Genomic DNA, 20,689 nt, shown 5'->3' on the forward strand with positions numbered 1-20,689 from the left:
TGTTGTTGAACAAAGGCCTTTTGAGCTTGTAGTTTTCTTATTGATATTTTTAACATCACCATAAAATCAGAAAGTGTTCTTGGTGAAAATTTTCAGGCCTGTTTAGTATTTACCTGCCTCAACATCTGGTATACAACATAAGATTAATTGCTCATTTGCTACTTGACTTGTAGTTTTGAGAATCAACCTGAAACACCTGAAATTTAGGATTATTAGGATATAACAACATTCAGGAAATTGTATTGCTAGTATTCTAAGTTGAAGTGACTCTCTTCCTGGATAAGAAAACAAATAGTAGACAAGAAAAAAAGGATTATATGCAATACAAGTGAGATTATACCAATATATCATGTGGAGACTGTTTTCCTCTGACTAGAATAACTCAGTGATACAATATAAACCTTTAAAACTGATTTTAAAATATGGAAGATGTTCTTAATTCATGTACAAATGTCATTTTCAACTCAGTAAAACATAATAACTACAGCATAGAATTCAGAGTAAAAAATCTAAATTCTGGGCTGTACCATCTATTAGTTCAATGACTTTGTGAGTTACTTTTGTCATTTTTAAAATGGAGGTGAGATCATTGGAAGGGGCAAATGAAGTTATTTGATACTGTTAAATTGTAATATCATTGTTACAATTGCTTTAATATCATAGCTGGTAAATTTTTGCATGCTTATTTGATGGTACAATAATGGTTTTCTGACAAAGTAATAATTAGTATCTGTAACTGGTATAAATTCAAGATATAGAAACTACACGGGCATCTACGAATTATCTTTTACTACCCTAAAGGAAGATGATTAGTATTAAAATATTATTTTATGTGTCTGTGTGTTTCTATTCTTTAGTGGACCATGTGTTTATAGTCTTTACCTTTCTGGTTTGTCCTAGGGCAATGGCTTCTTCACATTTTTAGGGAAGACTATTCTTTAACCACTTGGTTTTAGTCATACCATATCATGAGCACAGTTGTTTTACTCTTTTAAATATCTGACAGTATTTGTGAGAACTAATACTGACATAAAATGGAAGATTAAACATGATATTAAACTTGATATTACAGTCATACACATTTCATCCCTTTAAGACTCTACTTTGAAAGTATTATGTTACAGTTGTATAATTGGCTGTTAAGTTTTGGGTTTCTTCAACTTGACTATTTTCACCACCAACCAAAGGAAAGTTGATTGAGAGCAAAGATCAAATATTCAGTTATAACAAAGTCATAACAGAGACCTAAGGAAGATCTCTTGTAAGTAGCTTGAAAATTTAAAAAATATAAAACATTTTTTATTTTTTCTTACTACAGATGTTCTTCTTCATCCTTTTTTTTTTTTTTTTTGGCCTGAGGCCACATAATTGTTGGAAATAACTGGTTATTCTTTAAGTACTGTTACTTTTTGCTGTGGTGTTGGGAGAAACTTAAGCTGCCCTGGGATTTTTCTTTGCCCCTCTCTGAGATCCCCCGTTGCTTTACAAAGTGATTGAGCTTGATAGACCCTGCAACTGTGCCCCTGGGAAGGGAGCTGTTGGAGGCAGCTGTGGAATGTCTGCTGCCGCCCTCTTCCCCAGTGTAACACAGAGCTGCTTCAACATCTGTGCAGTTCACCAAGTGTGTTGAGTTTGAGCCTGCAGCTATGGAGGGGATTTTTCTTGGGGAAGGTCCTAAAGTTATCTCAGACTTAGAGGTATTGTTTATTTAAATCTCTAGTGCCAGAGAGCTACCTTTTTTAATTAGAAAAAAAAAAAAGCCTGTCTCTTCCAGGATACGAATTAAGCGTATTGCTTTCACTACTTTGTAACTTTGAGGTGAAGGTGGTTAGAACAATGAAAAGCTGGAGTGTATTTTCAAGCTGTAAATGTCTGTCCAGCTCTGTACAAAGGACTATATATCTTTGCAATCCACCTGGTTAAGTACCCTGAATTAAATTAGACTACCATTTCAACACAGTTTTTTTTTGTCAATTACATATTATTGAAAATGAATCCTCTCAATTGAAAGATGAGGCCCACAGATGTATTTGAAGAAAAATCTAAGCCTTCAGCATTCTACTTTGTCACAAAGCTTTTTTATTGAGACTCAACCTTTTACTCTAATAAGAACATTTACATTTTAAAAACATAAAATAAATCTTCCATGTCTTAAGTCTCAGGAGTAAGAAGAATACATCATTTAATAAAATTATATTTCAAAATATCTCTGGAAAATTGTTTATAACTCTGTAGGAGTGTAAATAGTTTCCTTGTAATTGTTTTTCAGTTCAACTATTCTAACTTTATTACAGAACCATCTCTTTAATTTCTTGTTCATTAATTTTTAACTTCATAAAAGAATTCTAATATATTTTGAGATTTCTTTGTGCTTAGGGGATTTATACATATGTGCACATGAGTGTAGGAATGATATTTCTGGAGTATGAAAGGTATTTGGCTTTTTTTCAAATACCCTAATGCTTTGACATCTTTCTTATTATTTTAGTTCTTATTAGCATAGGCCAGTTAGTTCTGCATACATTGTGATATTACTATAGGATATTTTTGTTTACACAGCTAGTATATTGCTCAAAATGTATTAAATTCTTTTATTATACAATTATACAGTAATGAGTTTATTTGGCTTAGCACATATTTCAGAATTTATTGCTCACATTTCATAAAAGCTATGAAGGAACATTTTTATCTGATTTTGAATGTTGAATAGTAGAAACAATACTTGGGAAAATGTTGCAGAAATAGCCTAGTTTGGTATTGTCGTATAGTTATAATGTCACTTATTATTTTTCCCCTTAATACAGAAAATGTATAGAAGCAACAAAAACAAAAAGATTTTTCTAGATATATACTGAACAATTAGCCAGGTAACAAGAGTGGTAACTGCTCATTCGCCTATGAAATCTGCTGCTTTCAAGGGAATTGCATTAGAAATGTCTTCAGGCAAGAGGCTGAAGGAGAGAGAGCAACATAAAGCAGGAAGAGAAATTTCTATCTCATTAACCTATTTGTATGTGTGAGTGTGTGTGTGTGTGTGAATTCATTTCTTTATTGTAATGACAGATTGAGTTATTCTGAGCCAGAAAAGGATGTTTTTATCCTTTGGTCATTCAATTATACTTTAAATTTATTCAGTCCAACTATCTGTATCTAAGATGGAATATAAAGTAAAACACAGCTATATTTTTTCAATGACTGTTATATATACATTTAAAAAAAAGAATAGTGTTTGGGTACTTAAATTTGAAGTTTCCAGCAAGTGGACACAAATACCTAAGTTAACCAAGTGGTTGCAAATCCCCAAAATATATTTTAGTTTTATTTTCTTCTTTAATAATGATTGCTCATATCCCCAAGTTAATATAAGGTCATGGGGACCTTGCTGTCTTTGTTATTAATGTTTTGTAAATGATGGGAGAACCTAATGTCACCAATTTTTCTCATGCTTTCTGTGAAATATAATGGGAAGAAATTCCGTTCATTTTCGCAAAACCACATACATTCCACATTTTACTATTATTAGTCTAGGCAGATTGCTCCTATTTTTTTCTACTATGCTACTGAATTATAAAGTTATTAAGTGTGGCATGATATTGTATCCTAATATATAGCTTGATAAATATTTTTCCCTAATAGATACACTTATGGATCCTTTTTTCTCAAACTCTGAGACGTTGTCTAAAGTTATAATCTTTCTTTCTTTCTTTTGTATTAGTAAGTTAAGGTCTCTGCACATGTTTGTTTGTATTATATATGTATGTGTACACACTTACATATACATACATACACCCATATAATTATATATATATATATATAGTGATGTGGTGTGCTGGAGAGCAAACCTGGGGCCTGGTGCATGCTAACAAGGGTTCTACTACTGAGCTGTATCCTCAGCTCTTTATAGTTTTCTTTGTTAAATATAGATGTGCTTTAGTGTTATGTTGCCCATTTTATAATGTAAAGCTTTAGAATACAATTATGCTTGTCATGTAGCTTTTTTCTACTTTGCTCTTGGCCTGAAAGCAAATGTTTTTTCATTATGAGATTTGACTTAATACATTTCAAAATCCAAATTCTTTTATGTATGTAAAACATTGGTAGAGAGATAAATGATCCATTTTTCCAAATTGAAACTACATTAGTACTGCTCTCAATTAGGAGAGATTTTAACATCTAGAATATATTTGGCAATGCTTTGGTTATCACAGCTGCTGAGTGTGTGTGTGTGTGTGTGTGTGTGTGTGTGTGTGTGTGTGTACATACAACAAAGTAGATAGATGTAAGGGATGCTGCTAATAATTCTATAATATATATAGGACAGTCCCCATAACAAAGAATTATCTTCCCCTCTGCCCCCAAATGTCAGTAGTATTGAGGTTGTAAAACCTTAATCTTAGGGGCAGGGATAGATTTTACTTTATCACCTTTGAACCTGTAGCTCTTGAGATATAAAGATAAATAACCCAAATTCCACATTTCTGTGGACACAATAAAGATTTTCTTACATACATAAAATGAGGCTTCTGTGGGATGGTGGCATGTTTCTCATTCATCAAACATCAGCTGGACTTGTCCACCACTGGTTTTTCAAGGAACAGTCTTGAAGTTCTGTCTGTCTTAGAGAAGTGAGGAAACAAACAAGGTGACCACAAAGGTAGAAGAGAGAGAGAGAGAAAGAGAGAGAGAGAGAGAGAGAGAGAGAGAGAGAGAGAGAGAGAGAGAGAGAGAGAGAGAGAGAGAGAAGCATTTTCTTAATTCTGTCTGTAAAGGAAGACATGGTAGTTGTGGACTCTTGATGGGTCATATTCTGGGAGGGTTGCTCTGTTGCAGAGATTGTAGGGAAAGACCCGTGAGTGGGGGACTGGCCCCTGAAGGGAGGCTGCATCATGGAGAACACCTGCTGAGTTGGAGTTTGACAGGTGGCTTTAGGAGAAGTGAAGCTTCTCATTGGACATCTCTCTGTAAAATTAGCAACTTCCAGGAGTTGGTGAAGAGAGTCTTGTCTGAGGCTATTTCACAAGCCTATTAGAGTACTTGTTTATTTTCAGTTCATTTCTGTTTATTATTGCTAAGTCTCAATTTTCAAATCTTTATTTATAGCCAATACATACTCACTGGAAAAATCTAAATATTGCTTCTATACATAACACAATCTTATACAAAGAAACCTACTAAAGCAATGCTAATAACAGACAATAAAGATTTTAAAACATAAAACAATAATAGGACTATAAAATAAAATCATTTAATATAATAATGATAAAAGAAGGCAAAGCTTAAATATACCTTAACTACATAGTGTTTAATCAATACTACAAAAACTTAAGGAAAAAAAAGGGGCCAAATCTTAGAAACTAGTAGACCAAGCAGACAGAATGCTAATCAGGATTGAGAAGATTTGAACCACAAATGGAATGAACTTGGTCAAATATATCTTGAAGGACATAAATGAGCATTGCATGTAGTAAAGATTATGTTTTTTTTCTGAATAATGACTTATTTGTCAAAGTGATGTACAGAGGGGTTACAGTTTCATACGTAAGGCAGTGGGTACAAGATTATGATTTTTTTCAGCAACCAAAGACTAATCATGGAAATTGATCACAGATATATTAACAATTAAAATCTAAACAAATTTCAATGACTTCATTTCATTATATTCTTTACAATGAAATTTCATTAGGAGTGAACACTCATAATAGGATGGTTAAAAATATTCCAGTATCAGGGCTGGGGATATGGCCTAGTGGCAAGAGTGCCTGCCTCAGATACACAAGGCCCTGGGTTCGATTCCCCAGCACCACATATACAGAAAACGGCCAGAAGCTGCGCTGTGGCTCAAGTGGCAGAGTGCTAGCCTTGAGCGGGAAGAAGCCAGGGACAGTGCTCAGCCCTGAGACCAAGGCCCAGGACTGGCCAAAAAAATATATATATCTATTCCAGTATCCCCATATCTAGAGACTGAAAAATAAACTCCTAAATAGTTTATGAATCTAAAGAAGAAATCACAATGGAAATGCCAAAATATGTAGTTGTGAAAGCAAATTAAAATAGTACAGATAAAATGTTTTTGGCACCATGCTTTCAAATCTATATTTAATGGGGTACACTAATGAATAGGACAAATGGAAGAATTTATTATCCAAGGACTGGAAGCAAGAGAACAATCTGAAAAAAATGCTGAATTTAGAATGACAAAGAGACAGAAGAAGGAAAAACTAACAAGGAAAAGGGGCCCTACAAAACCATTCAATTTTTTTCCTCCAGTGAGACCTAATAGAATCACTAAAAATTATTAACAGCCACTGAATTCTTTTTTTCATTACTATTTTTATTAGCATTTACTAATAGAACAAGAATTCCTGAGAATTCTTAACTTTCAGACTCACATATTTGTATTTTTGTCACTTAAGGAACCAATATAGTATCTACTGAAAATCTCTACCTGTGGTTAAACAATGGCAACCACTCTAATCAGATAAATGCTGATGTTTATGAAGCAAGAAGAAAATATGCATTAACATGGCTAGGCTGTTACGATTTCTCCAGTAGTCTGGGTGCATGTAGGATTACTAGGAGGCAAAAGGATACACGTTTCAGGCCAAGAAAGGACTAGAAAGGGAGATCCTAATTGAAAAACAAAATTCAAACTATAAGGCTGAGAGCATGGCACAAGTGGTAGAGCCCAAGAGGTGGTCCTGGATTCAATCCCAAATACTGTGAGATTTCAAATGACCACTGCTGGAAGGGTAAGTAGTCACACTGAATGCTTTGTGTCTTAACACAAACCAGCGCTTTATTATTTACCCCCACGAAACCTCCACTGTTGTTTGTTTTGTTTTTAATAACAAGAAATGTACTCACTGCCTTACATATGAATCTGTAACGCCTCTGTACCACACTTTGACAATAAATAAAAAGTTTAATTAAAAAAAAAAAGATCTAGCTTCTAACTGCTCTCATATCCCACTTTTGAATTGGAGTCTTCATTCAGCATATAGGATTTTTACCTCATCCAGAATATAAATAGATTGCTTCTTGTTTCAAATTCCTCCATGTTTCCAGAGTAGGGAATATGGTAAAATTTGTAGCAGCTTCCCAGATATTTACTTCCTTCTTTAGGTCCTCAGATAGAGCCCTGTATCACCTTGTACATATGCATGCCCCCACACATATGAACACACACCCCCTCCATGAACATACAAATCTGTAGACACTGCAACAGGAGAATATCAAGCTTCACTGTTCACTATTTTGCAGATAGTTCAGCTGGGAATATCAACTTCCCAGGAGTGCTTGGCTGCTTACTTTAAAACAATGATTAATAAGTTCAACAAAATGTCAGTGTTACATAAAAGCACTCTTCATATCTGGCCTCAGCAAGTGCTATATAGTTAAGTAGTGCAAAGCTTCCAACAATGCGGGAAAAAAAAATCCAATCTAAATTAAAGGAAACATTGTTTGATAGAACTTCTTTATTTGAACTTCATTATGATTCTTACCAAGAAATAACAACAATTTCTCATAAGGACTTATCCATTACTACGCCCTATCATTCCTTATAACAGAAGCTGACATGAAGCAGAAAATGTTTCTTAAGAAAACACAAATAAACTCAGTGGTAGACACCAAGTGTCCTTTTTGAGCTCCTTTTTTTTTTTTTTTTGGCCAGTCTTGGGCCTTGGACTCAGGGCCTAAGCGCTGTCCCTGGCTTCTTCCCGCTCAAGGCTAGCACTCTGCCACTTGAGCCACAGCGCCGCTTCTGGCCGTTTTCTGTATATGTGGTGCTGGGGAATCGAACCTAGGGCCTTGTGTATCCGAGGCAGGCACTCTTGCCACTAGGCTATATCCCCAGCCCCCCCTTTTTGAGCTCCTTTTGAACCCTGGTTCCAAGTTTCCTACCCTCTTGTTAGGGTTTCTTTCCACATTTGTCTGTGTATATACACCTCCAACCTCACTCTGCTTTCTTTTTTTTTTTAATTAAATTTTATTGATAAGGTGATGTACAGAGAGGATATAGTCACATAATAAGGTAGTGAGTACATGTCTTGTCATATTTGTTACACCCTCCTTCATTTTTCTTTCCCTTCCCCAGTTCAGATAAGCATATATACAATATCCAGTGTACCAGAATCATATACAGTGACCACAGGGGGCACGTCAAAGGAAATTCACCTAGTACATTAAACATAATGACAACAGTAAAATCCTACTGTTTCCATCTCTTGGAGTTCATTTTGCTTAGCCTCATCTTATATAATCATATGTATGTATCTGTTGAGCTATTGTGCTCCTGGCAGGTCTATCCTAGACCTTTTTATTTTTATTTAGTAATGGTTGGGTTTTAGAGACATGATGTAAAGTCGCTGACCAAAATATGTAGAAATACCATTTGATGTTGTTTTTGTTTTTTTTGTTTTTTTTTTTTTTGGCCAGTCCTGGGCTTGGACTCAGGGCCTGAGCACTGTCCCTGGCTTCTTTTTGTTCAAGGCTAGCACTGTGCCCCTTGAGCCACAGCGCCACTTCTGGCCGTTTTCTATATATGTGGTGCTGGGGAATCAAACCCAGGGCTTCATGTATATGAGGCAAGCATTCTTGCCACTAGGCCATATTCCCTGCCCTAGAAATACCATTTGAAAAGAAGTTATTTTACAGACATGATCTCTACTGTTCTCCCCTCCCCCTCCAACAACCACATATCAGGGAGACCATGTGCCTTTGTCCTCTGTGCTCTAGGCTTGTCTCTCTCAACATTATTCATTCAAGATCTGACCATTTCCCTGTGAAGTCCATTATTTTATCATTTCTTTTTTTTCACCATTAAGTACACATTAAACAAGAGATTGATTATCTAAAATCAAATGTAACACTTTTGAAAGAGACATATTCTAAAATAACTGATTTCAATGACAAATTAAAAATTTACTGAGTAGTCTGATTTCTAAGTTTATCTTGCTATTAATTTTATTAAACATATTGACTGTTTTTTCAGTAGACAGACAATTATGTTTACTTTAGAGACAATATTTTTTGTTGATTATTCAGTAGAATTCATTATGTTACCTAATATGTACAGAATGGACTTTTCTATGAAATTATGTAGGATGTCATGTTATCTTCACTCTGCTTTCTTTAGTGTGTGTGTATGTGTGTGTGTATGTGTGTGTGTGTGTGTGTTGGTCCTGGGACTTAAACTCAGGGTCCTATCCCTAAGCTTTTGTGCTTAAGGCTGGTGTTCTACCACTTGAGCCACAGCACCACTTCTGACCTTTTTTTGTAGTTAATTGGAGATAATAGTCTCACTGGCTTAACTGCCTAAGGCTGTCTTTGAACTGAGACAGACCCTCAGATACCTCCTGAGTAGCTAGGGTGAACAGGTACGAGTCATGGCACCTGCCCACTCTTCTTTCTTTGGAGTACACATTCTTGGGAGAGCTTCCTTCTTCCGTGTATCTTTGCAAGTTCACTCAGCCTCTAAGTTTGGTTTCCTATCCTTTTCCCTTGACCAAGATTTCTTCAGAGTAATCAGATTTTTTTTCTTGATTAGCAGTTTTTTCTTGATTGGCTCTCATACTGAGCTCTGGAAACCTGATAATTCTTTTTGTCTTGAAACCAACTCCTCCTTTGGTTTTCTCCATTTTGTGTTCATGTTACATACAGTATTTACAGATAAACATCTCAGCACTTACAGATCTCTTTCTTTTTTATAGTTTACATTTATTTATTTATTTATTTATTTATTTATTTATTTATTTATTTATTTATTTATTTATTTATTTTTGGCCAGTCCTTGGCCTTGAACTCAGGGCCTTGAACTCAGGGCCTGAGCACTGTCCCTGGCTTCTTTTTGCTCAAGGCTAGCACTCTGCCACTTGAGCCACAGCGCCACTTCTGGCCGTTTTCTGTATATGTGGTGCTGGGGAATTGAACCCAGGGCCTCATGTATACAAGGCAAGCACTCTTTCCACTAGGCCATATCCCCAGCCCCCAGCACTTACAGATTTCTTGATGCTTCCTGGTTCTCATTTCAAATGATCGGTTTCCCAGTTTGTCCTTTATTTCTTTAGTAGTCAAGCTTTGTGTTTCTGCTTCATTTTACCTTTTTTTTTTTTTTTTTTTTTTGCCAGTCCTGGGCTTGGACTCAGGGCCTGAGCACTGTCCCTGGCTTCTTTTTGCTCAAGGCTAGCACTCTACCACTTGAGCCACAGCGCCACTTCTGGCCATTTTCTATATATGTGGTACTGGGGAATCGAACCCAGGGCTTCATGTATACGACACAAGCACTCTTGCCACTAAGCCATATTCCCAGCCCTCATTTTACCTTCTTATCACACATTTTTCTGTTAAGTACTTCATTCACTCAATGAAGTTTTATTAAAAGCCCACAACATGCCAGATTTTGTTTTAGGTGTTAAAAGATTTAGGCATGAAAAAGTAGACTTGTCTCTATTAAGATTATTCCAAATCTTAGTAAGTGCCAGGAAGGCAGAAGTGACAGGGTATAACTGTGTTATAGTCTTCCATCAAGGAGGAATGGCATTTAAACTTAAATCTCTTAGCTAGAACTGTGAATGCTAATTCCAAATAAAGTTTCCTCCAGTGGCAGAGACCACCAAGCACAAAGGCTTTGAGGCTGGTCAGGGCTGTGTGTGCAGGAGCCATGGAAGAGGGCCACATATAGCCAGGAAGAGAGGTTTGAAAGAGATTGGGAGAGAAGTAAGAACTAGGCCAAGCAAGGCTTTTGTAGGACACTTGAAAGACATGTTGCATTTCCAAAGTGAGGCTCACATGTAAGTTTATATGAGATTATCCACATATATATATACACATATGTGATTATATGAGATTGTACATATATGTATATATATATATATATATATAAAATGATGATTTTGTTTAATGTAATGAAATGTTCAAATTCCTTAGGACCGCATAAACAGAAAAAGCCGCAAGAGGTGCTATGGCTCAGGTGGTAGAGCACTAGCCTTTACCACAGAGAGGCTTAGGGGCAGAGACCTGTCTCTGAGTTCAAGCCCCAGGACTGGCAAAAAAAAAAAAAAAGATTGGGAATGATACAGTGATAATTACAATGGTAACAGATAACCTTTACTACATCAGGTATTTTCTTACATATTATCTCATTTAATAAACAAAGACTTAATGGTATAACATAGGAAACAAAGATACAGGAAGACCAGTAACTCACTAGGAACTAGAAGCTTATGCCTGTAATCCTAGCTACTCAGGAGGCTGATGTCTGATTATCACAATTTGAAGCCAGCCCATGAGACTCTTATCTCTAATTAGTTTCCCCCACAAAGCCAGAAGTGGAGCTGTGGCCCAAGTGGTAGAGCACTAGCCTTAAGCAAAACAGCTCGGGGACAGTACCTAGGCCCCTAGTTCAAGCTACAGGACTAGCACAAAAGGAGAGAAAAAAAGAAAGAGAGAGAGAGAGAGAGAGAGAGAGAGAGAGAGAGAGAGAAGGGAGGGAGGGAAGAGAAGAAAGGGGAAGAAAGACAGTGAATAACTTGTTTAAATTCACAAGCTCAGAACTGGCAAGCTGCAGCAGTAAAGGTAGCATACTAAGCACATCTCATCTTCACATCTGGCCTCTCCTTTAGTTCTGTCTTATTTCAGATAACTATTGGCCATCATACCAGTACTTAAGATCAAATTCACCATCTTCCTTATTAATACTATTCTTCATTTTTACTTTTTTTTACTTATGTTAACAATCAGTCAAGTGTTTTTAAAAAAGTGAAAATCTCAAATCCATCCTTGACTCCTTCCTTGACTGCTGCCTCTCTAGTCAGATCAGTGACCAGTTATTACTGATTGTGCCTCTGAAACAATATCCAAGCCTGGCTTCCTATTTACTCAGGCTCTAATGCATTTCACCTGTGTCATTAATGCTCCCTGAAGTGCTCTTCCCACTTCCTGTGTGGATTTCTCCAAGCAGCCTGGTGATCCATTCTGCACACTGTCAACATGTTGACTTTAAAATAAAATGAATTCCTTGCCCAGTAATGTTTGTGCGTCTCTGGTGCCAAGTGGACCAGGTTCAAATTCACTGCAATTACAAGCCCTTTCTAGGATCTCACTTAAATCTACCATCCCAGTTCCAGTTCTGCTATCCTACTTTGCTTCACCTTGGAGCTTTGTACTAGATTAGTGAATTAATTCAAGGCAAAAACCTAGTCAAATAGCCAGGTAAAATTAGATGTTTTAGAGGCTGACATCTGAGGATCATGATTTGTGGTCTGAAGCCAAGCCAACCTGGGCAAAAAAAATTCAAGAGACTTTTTTTTGGTGCTAGTCTTGGGCTTGAACTCAGGGCCTGTCCCTGAGCTTTTGTGCTCAAGGCTAGTAGTGCTCTACTACTTGAGCCACAGCTTCACTTCTGGCTTTTTGGTGGTTAACTGGAGATAAGAGTCTCATGGACTTTCCTGTCCTGGCTGGCTTTGTACTGTAGTTCTCAGATCAAAGCCTCCTGAGTAGCTTGGATTACAGGTGTGAGCCAGCACCCAGCCCAAGATAACTCTTTTTACCAGCAAACAAATAAGTAAAGTTCAGAAGTGAAACTGTGACTCAAGTGGTAGAACACTAGCCCTGAACAAAAAGCTAGGTAGCAACATGAGTTCAACACTCAGTCCCAGGACAAAAACAAAATTTAGATAATGTTTTTCACCTTTCAATCCACATAGTCCACAACAACTCTATTTTCTCATATATATTATTATCTTCATGATATAGTAAGATGATGGATAATAGTCCTGGTCTTCAAATGTGCTATAATTTAATTATAGAAATAGGTATATTAAATTTAACTATAGAAGAAAATTATTAAAACCATTTATAATGCTTACCAAATGTGAAATGTAATATACTATGATACTTTGGCCACATTTCTCCTGTCCACACTCTGTGGATATTGCATCAGGAACAGTGAAAATGCCCTTACTGGTTTTCTATGTCTACCATATCATTCTACATTGTTTGTGCAATAAGAGTATTTTCTGCAATCTGCTCAGGCAGAACCTTCATGGTCATTCCATTCAAAATAATCAAAATGCCTTTGAGATTCTCTAAATTTACTGGGCAAAAAACCACAGGATGTTTGGTGAGTATAAGATGGCATAATCATAAACGTAGTACAGCACACTGAGTTTATTCATCATATCTTTCTATTGCTTCTATTGTCCAGTGGCTTTCTGTTGCCTGAGGGATAAAGTGCAGGCTCCTAACTTTGGATTCAGAGCTTCTCTGTTCTTCTGCAGTCTCACACTCTAGCCCATCCTCTGTTATACTGTAACATCTCTCTGATGTCATTCTCCCGCAGACACCCCATCCTTTTTAACCCCATATATTTGCTCAAACAATCCCACCTTTGTGGAATGCTCTTCTTTTGTTTCAGCTTCTAAGCACATTCTCCCTACTTTCCCAGCCCCAGATCAAACCCCTTCTCCCTAGAAAAGTGTCTTCTGTCTTTCCCAGCAGGAAATGCCCTGTGCTTCTCTGAACTTCTGTTGTGCCTCTGAAGTTAAAACTTTTCAAAGATATTCTTTGGTGTTCTGAAAGTCTTATTCCACTTTTCTTACTGTTATTTGGAAAACCAGAAAATGGATGACTTAACTTTACTATATTTACTACCTCTTCAAGGGCAAGAATCAAACCTCATATTTATTGGGATGTCCTTTAGATAAATGCTTTTCTATGAAGAATTTAATAAATAAGACCTGAGTCGTGCAAAGTCTTTTGTTAAGAGGACTAATTAGTTAAATGAAGAGAAAGTTTTCTACACATAATGACTCATACCTATAGCCCTAGTTACTCAGGAGGCAGAAATCTGGAGGATCAGTGTTCAAGGATAGCCTGGACAAAATTTTAGCAAGACACCTGTTCAGCAAACAAGCTATGGTCCCACCTACAAGAGAGGACTGCAGTATAAGGATGGCCTGAGGTAAAACCACAAAACCATATCTAAAAACTAAAACCAGAAAAGGGCTGGGAAAATGGCTCAAGTAGTAGAATGCCTGGATAGCAATTATGAGGCCCCAAATACAAACCTCAATACTACCAAAGACAAAATTAAGAGAAACTTGATGTATGTCAGTCATTGTCTTAGTAACAATTTACTGCAGAATCCTAAACAAATTATTTATTTATTTATTGCAAGTTCTGGGGCTTGAACTCTGGGCCTGGGCACTGTCCTTGAGCTCCTTTTTGCTCAAGGCTAGTGTTCTACTCCTTGAGCCACAGCTCCATGTCCACATCCAGATTTTTCTGTGATTAACTACAGATAAGAGTCACATGGACTTTTGTTCCCGGGCTGGTTGAGAACTATGATCCTCAGATCTCAACTTCCTGAGTAGCTAAGATTGCAGGCATGAGCCACCAGTGCCCTACTAAAGGAATGATTTCTAAGTATTGTACTATAAGTGGTATATTGAAGTATGGCTTGCTCCCCAGGGTATCATTAAAATGTAACATTGCAATACCAGTGAGCATAGTCTCAAACTTATGAAATGGAATACACTGAGTGATGAACACCTCCAGAATCAGTCTTTTACACCACTGAGGGTAGATCACTTACCCTGATCAACAGGACCAGGTTGAGTTACAAGTCCCTGTGGTGGTCCAGCCATTCCAAGTGAGCTCTTTCCTAGGAAATGATTTTCTCCTTTGCTCCCATTCAATCATTAAAGGCCCTGTTGAAACAGATCTAAAAAAAAGTACAGTAACAACTAATGGTTCAAAACTTACATCTGCAAGAACAAATTTTAGAGGACTAGTGTAACTGGTAACTAAATGATGAGGTTAGCAGGCAGTGATTAGGTAAGTGCTTGGGGAAAACAGGCATTGTCTCTCAAACCACTACTTTGATTTAGTGGCATAGAGAGCATTGGAAGGCCTAGAAAAGAGGAAGGCTGTGGTTCAGATTCAGTGCACCTGCTTTTAGTACATAGCATACTGAATCCCTGTTTCCCTTCACTTTATACCATATCCTTTCAGTTAAGCTAGATCCCTTCTAGCCTACTGCTTGCAAGTTCTGTTCCTGATCACAGGTCACCTATTATACTTACTCATTCACCAGACAACCTCATTGCATTTCCTTGATGAGCCTGTTTTCTTTTACAAATTACCTTACATTTCAGTTCTTCCTGAAAACCTAACTGAATTAGGCAGGTCGTGAGGAAGGTCATCTGCATCTATAATAAAATATCATCTATTTCTGTACTGCTTAAGATTTAAGTGTACAAAACACCTGAATGTCCCTAATATGTAGATTGACATGTAAGCCTTGAACCGAGTTGTTTATTTTATATTTCCTAAGAGCTCGGGATTCATTTAAAGGCATTTAAAAGATACTATCCCAATACTAATAAGTGAATTGAAAAGACAGGCTGTGAAAAGGCAATTCATGAGGACCAAAACGGGGGAGCAATTCATGAAATGAGAAAAGTAAAAATAACCCAGATTTTATGTAAACAATTAAATTATTTATACAACAAACATTCTTGGGGTAGTTACTGTACATCAGGTGTTGTGCTACATAGGACACAGTGTTGACCAATATCATTCAAGGTTTATTAAATAAAAATAAAAAGAAATTGTTATGAAAAAGTAACACACCAAAGAGAAATTGATAAAGAACAAAGGTCCAAGCCAGACAATTGAAAGCATTTATCCAATGAGAGCCTGTGTGGTTCTGGACACCACCTAGGGAGCTTGTGAAGATGAAAGTCAAGTGATTAAGGTGGAGAAGCTTATTAAATCAAAGAATCCCTTTCGAAAATGTGTACATGGGGGAAAATATTGGTATATTTGGAAGGAGCCAAACTGTAACATGTTGTTAGTAGAGAAAGGGAAATTTCTATTCATGAAAGGGTTTCAAACATAGTAAGAATAAGAAAGACCTTAAAAAAATAACCATCAAATCCCCTAAACCTTTAAGCCCACTGTTGTTTCCTCCCTACCACTGCCCCCAAAGAAACTTTCCAAAGGAAGTGGTGGAAGAAACCCCATTGCTTGAGACATTAAAAACCAGATGGTCCAAAGCCCCAGAAGATACTCACATGGGATCCATCCTTCATTGGGAGAAAGCAGAGAGAACAGACTAATGCAATGTATGGTGTGCATCTCTAACCTAGCAACGGTATAAAACGATAAAGATTTACATTTCCTTGAATTTTTTTCTCAGTTTCTTAGCTCTCCTTTGTGTTCCTCCAGCAATCTGTGTGACTTCTATTAGAGCTGGCACCATGGGAATTGCCTGTTTACTTGGCTGCTTTTTCTGCTAGCTCCATGTATTGTGAGCTTCTCGGGATTTCTCCTGGCCCTGGGGGGTGCTGTGTACCCTGTGTTCTGGAAGTTTTCCCCCTTCATGATGATTCTACATTTGCTTCTGCCAGAGCCTTAAGGGTTTCATAACTTTCATGTTAAATTTCTGGGCTTGGGAATACCATACTTTGTGGATAGTATAAATTTGGGTCTTATATGGTGTAAGCTTGGAGTTTTGATTTCCCACAGAAGCCCCACCACCAATACAGTACCTTTCAGTGTTCTGGAAAGACAAAGGTTCCTGTGGCTTCCTGAGGTAGGGTGGGTGGGGGTCCTTACTTACAGCTCTCTGCTTTTCATAGGCCCAAGAAACCTTGTCACCTGTGTCTATGAAGATGTTGTTCAAACTCTTGTCTTGTAAATAGTATGTTTCTTTGACTAAGGAGAGAAAGACATTTTTTTTTGTCAAGGTGAATTACAGAGGTGTTACAGTTACATAATTATGTAGTGAGTTCATTTCTTGTCTAATTTGATAACCCCTCCCTCATTTTTCTCTCACTTTTCCTCTTTTCCCATTGGCCCCCCAGTTGTACAGTTAGTTTACAACACAATTGGCTTGTAAGTATTGCTGTTGCATTGGTTTGTCTTGTACCCTTTGTCTCACCATTTTAATGTTCCCCTTCCCTTTCCTAATTCAGACATATGCCAGAATCACATACAGTGACAACAGGGGCTAAATCATAGGGAAGATGAACAGAGAAAAAAAGAAATAATTTCACATAGTACATTGAAAATAATAACCTCAACAATAAACCATTTGCTTCCATATTTTGAAGATCATTCCTCTTAGTGTCATCTATGTGATCATATGTATGTAGCCATTGAGCTATTGTGATCATCTGCTAGGACTATCCTAGACATATACTAATTATTACTAATAAGGGAGACCATAGAGTTTATGTTTCTTTGGATCTTGCTCACCTCACTTAGTATGATTTTTTTCTAAGTCTTTCCATTTTTTTTACAAATGGGGCAATGTCATTCTTTCTGATAGAAACATAGAATTCCATTGTGTATATATCATAATTTCTTTATTCATTCATCTACTGAAAAATGTCTGTGTTGTAGACCCTTATATATCACTCTGCACCAGAATCAATTCCAAATGGATCAAGGAGGGCTGGGGATATAGCCTAGTGGCAAGAGTGCCTGCCTCGGATACACGAGGCCCTAGGTTCGATTCCCAAGCACCACATATACAGAAAACGGCCAGAAGCGGCGCTGTGGCTCAAGTGGCAGAGTGCTAGCCTTGAGCAGGAAGAAGCCAGGGACAGTGCTTAGGCCCTGAGTCCAAGGCCCAGGACTGGCCAAAAAAAAAAAAACCAAATGGATCAAGGACCTTGAGTTAAAAGCAGATACCCTGAAAACATTGCAGGAAGGAATAGGAGAAATACTTGGGCTCCCTGGCACAGGTCGAAACTTTCTTAATAAAGACTCAGAAACACAACAAATACAAGAAGGTTGGACAAATGGGATTGCATGAAACTGCAGAGCTTCTTCATGGCAAAGGACATAGTTTGTGAGATAAATAGAAAGCCCACAGGCTGGGAGAAGATCTTCACTAGCCATACATCAGACAAGGGCCTCGTATCTAAAATATACTTAGAGCACAAAAAATTAATCTCCCTCAGAACAAATCCTCAAAGGATCAACTGCACCATTAATAAGTGGGCTAAAGACTTAAATAAAGACTTCTCTGAAGAGGAAATGAGAATGGCCAAGAGACACAACAAGAAGTGCTCAGCATCCCTGGCCATAAATGAAATACAAATCAAAACAACATTGAGGTTCCACTTCACATCAGTAAGAATGGCCATTATCAAGAAAATGAATAGCAACAGTTGCTTGCAGGGATGTGACCAAAGGGGACCACTTTTGAGATGAGAGTGTAAACTTGTTCAACCACTCTGGAAAGCAGTGCCAGAGGTTCCTCAAACAGCTAAACATAGAGCTCCCCTATACCCTGTAATCTCACTTCAGGGCCTTTGCTGAAAGGATCACAAACAAGGCCAAACTAAAGCTACCAGCACAACCATATTCATAGCAGCAGCATTTACCATAGCTAAAATAAGACAGATTTCAGCAATATTTTAGCCCTGTAGCTGTAGACTGAATTTTTAACCGTAGACAATCAGTTATTGTGATGACACTGCAGTAGAGGCTTAATTATAATTACTTGATTGGTTACTTTTAATTCATATTACATAAACAGAATTTTGAATGTGTATAAGGGTTAAGGTTCTATGCTAGGTGCCTAAAATCTCCTCTCCTGAATACTGATAGGTGTTATAATCTAAATTATTGCTAAACAAGAAGACATTTTATAAAGGAAGAGGTCTTAAATGCCTGCTGAAGTAAGCGATCCTAAATTGATCACTTATAAGTGATCTTAAATTGTTAATAGTATTTAGGGTAAAAATGGAATTTGTATACATAAAGACTTACTGAAAAGTTATATCAAGATAAAGACATAGAGATCCAAATTTAACTTTGGTTTTATATACTAAGAATAAGAGTATTTGCATTTGATATAATATTAACTCAGGCTAATGTGGTGGGCATTAGCTTATGTCTTAAACATGGAGTTAGCATTGCAATGAATTGAAATCCTTCTAATTTAAATAACTTATTTTACTCTCTTTGCCAGTCAATCATTTTCTCCCTCAGAAAATCAGGCCCTTTTTTTTTTTTAACTTTCATTTTCAGAGCTTACATGACATAAACATTATGTGACAGAAGTTGTTTGTTATTAAGAGAGTGTCATCTCAAAGAAACTTGTCATGTGGAAATAGGAAAAATCACACAAAGTAATTTTATTTGCATCATGGCTTCTTCACTGTTGGCTACATCTGTGACAGCTGATTTCCTATTAAATATTAACAGTGTTTTGTTTATGCTTGAATATGCTACAGTAGGGTGGAGATTTTACTCAGAATATTTCAGTTGGAACGAAAGCTGTTTGTTAAATGATATACTTAAGAGCCAGCTATAGCTAGCTACTCAGGAGGCTGAGATCTAAGGATTTGAAGCTAGCTTAGGAAGGAAGTTCCATTACTCCAATTAACCACCAAAAAGCCAGAAGTGGAGTTGTGGCTCAATTGGTAGAGCACCAGTAGAGTTCAAACCCCACACTGGCACAAAAAATGAATGAATAAATATTTTTTAAAAGAAGCATAAATACTATTTAGCTGAGAAAATTAGGCTAGTGCTTTTCTCTCTCTTTTTCTTCCTTTCTTTCTTTCTCTCTTTCTTTCTTCCTCCTCCTCCTCTTCCTCTTCCTCCTCCTCCTCCTTCTTCCTCCTCCTTCCTTCCTCCCTCCCTCCCTCCCTCCTCCTCCTTCCTCCCTCCCTCCTCCTCCTCCTCCTCCTCCTCCTCCTCCTCCTCCTCCTCCTCCTCCTCCTCCTCCTCCTCCTCCTCCTCCTCCTCCTCCTCCTCCTCCTTCTCCTCCTCTTTTTTTTTTTTGCCAGTTCTGGGGCTTGAACTCAAGGCCTGGGCACTGTCCCTGAGCTTCTTTTGCTCAAGGCTAGTGCTCTACCATTTGAGCCACAGTGCCACTTCAGGATTTTTCTGTTTATATGATACTGAGGAATTGAACCCAGGGCTTCATGCATGCTAGGCAAGCACTCTATCACTAAGCCACCTTTCCATCCCCCTAGGCTACTGCTTTTGTGCCAAAATTTGATGTCATATTTTTTTCCTCTACACTTGAATCTTATAAAATTACTGTTTTAGGAGTCAAAATGGTAAAATAGTCACAATTTTATTTTGTTTAGATGAACAAGAACACTTAACAGCAACAGGTACAGACATCAGGTAGTCAAAGGTATTAATACAAATAGTACAATTTGGATGAATTACCTATGGAGACAGTTAATCTTTGCTAGAAAATGTTATTGGACTTTTGATATAGGAAATAAAGTTATAATAGTGTTTCACATTTCCAAGAATTAATACAATGAAACGGTTGATTTATTTTGAGTTTGTTATGGTATAACATCTTGTTTGTAAATTTTAATGTAATTTTGATGAGTTATTTTAAATAAGCCTGTCTGGGTTGCATTTAGTCATTTGGTTGGTGAAGTGTGAATGTGTGTGTTTGTGTGTATGTGTGTGTGCTTGTGTGTATCAATGAGTTGTTTCGTTTGGATTTTTACTTTCCAATATATGAAAACACCCAGGAGATGGGCTCCTGCTGAATTTGTGGTCACTGTGTCATCAGTGCTGGGAGTTCACGTTGTCAGTTGTTTAAACATTGCTGGATCCGCTGTGGCTTGGCAAGAAGCATCTGGGAGCCAGACTTTTCCTGTGGACGCATGCCAAGTAGTGTATTGTATTTCCTCGCTACACT

General features: G+C 37.2%; 1 protein-coding gene and 2 long non-coding RNA genes across 3 annotated transcripts in view; 1 reads left to right on the forward strand and 2 right to left on the reverse strand.

The window, feature by feature from the left end:
• Skap2 (src kinase associated phosphoprotein 2) overlaps window positions 1-20,689 on the forward strand; it is a 164,171-nt gene that overhangs the window by 101,128 nt on the left and 42,354 nt on the right. The window lies entirely within an intron of this gene.
• Window positions 2,578-12,317, reverse strand: LOC125346801. Its single transcript, XR_007210036.1, has 3 exons — window positions 12,165-12,317; window positions 8,710-8,716; window positions 2,578-2,588 (listed from the first exon to the last, which is right to left on the reverse strand). It is a non-coding gene; the product is annotated as an uncharacterized LOC125346801 (long non-coding RNA).
• On the reverse strand, window positions 9,278-11,243 carry LOC125346799. Its single transcript, XR_007210034.1, has 3 exons — window positions 10,322-11,243; window positions 9,999-10,099; window positions 9,278-9,693 (listed from the first exon to the last, which is right to left on the reverse strand). It is a non-coding gene; the product is annotated as an uncharacterized LOC125346799 (long non-coding RNA).

The sequence above is a fragment of the Perognathus longimembris genome, chromosome 2 (assembly GCF_023159225.1).
Source record: "Perognathus longimembris pacificus isolate PPM17 chromosome 2, ASM2315922v1, whole genome shotgun sequence".
Classification (NCBI taxonomy): domain Eukaryota; kingdom Metazoa; phylum Chordata; class Mammalia; order Rodentia; family Heteromyidae; genus Perognathus; species Perognathus longimembris.